The following is an 800-nucleotide window of genomic DNA, read 5'->3' as shown; positions in this document are numbered from 1 at the left end:
TGTTAGTGTACGAGCTGAAGTTCCCACAGCCTCTCCTCTGCTTTCTTGCTCTGACCTGCGTGTCATTTCCCCGCAGGAGCGACGTTGCGAAACATGTTAGTAAGAAAAAAACGAACAGTTAATGAGCAACTATTGTTACATATTAGATCTGCAATGCCTCATCTGTGCTTCAGATTTCACACAGACACCCAGTGAATGTGCACTGCAAAAGTCATTTCCAGTAATAATAATAATAAATATATAAATATGAATGTATATATGAATAAAATGTCAAAATTTGGTTGAAATAATGTTACATTGTCATTCAGTGTAACAATATTTATGTAAAAATTTAAACAACATGCTTATTCTGACGTGTACATATCAAAATATATAAAAGAATAAGGGAGCAAATTAAATTTTATTGTGTTTTAAATGAGTAAAAATGACTGACAAATGGACAAAACCTAGGATAGTGGCAACTTTTTAAAATGTAAAATTACATCTAATTTAGTAGTTGAGGTGAAAGTAATTAGTCTTTTAATCTGTCATAAATTGATTTCTGTTGTAAATATGCCTGACAAGATTGTTACACTGAATGACATTGTAGTGGGTGTCTTCTGTAAATCAGGGAAAAATGTATGATATTTATTTGTTGCTTGGAAAAACAAAAACAAAATTGCAATTAAATTAAACAGAAAACTTTTTAGATTTTTTGGGGGAAAATGACAACAATTTAAAGCAGTATTACACTTTTTTATGCTTAAACCCTTTTTTGTCTTTGTCCCATATATATATGTATATATATATATATATATACA

The sequence above is a fragment of the Sinocyclocheilus anshuiensis genome, unplaced genomic scaffold, assembly GCF_001515605.1.
Source record: "Sinocyclocheilus anshuiensis isolate Anshui unplaced genomic scaffold, SAMN03320099.WGS_v1.1 scaffold469, whole genome shotgun sequence".
Classification (NCBI taxonomy): domain Eukaryota; kingdom Metazoa; phylum Chordata; class Actinopteri; order Cypriniformes; family Cyprinidae; genus Sinocyclocheilus; species Sinocyclocheilus anshuiensis.
The sequence above is the reverse complement of the archived record's forward strand: the minus strand, read 5'-3'. Positions refer to the sequence as shown.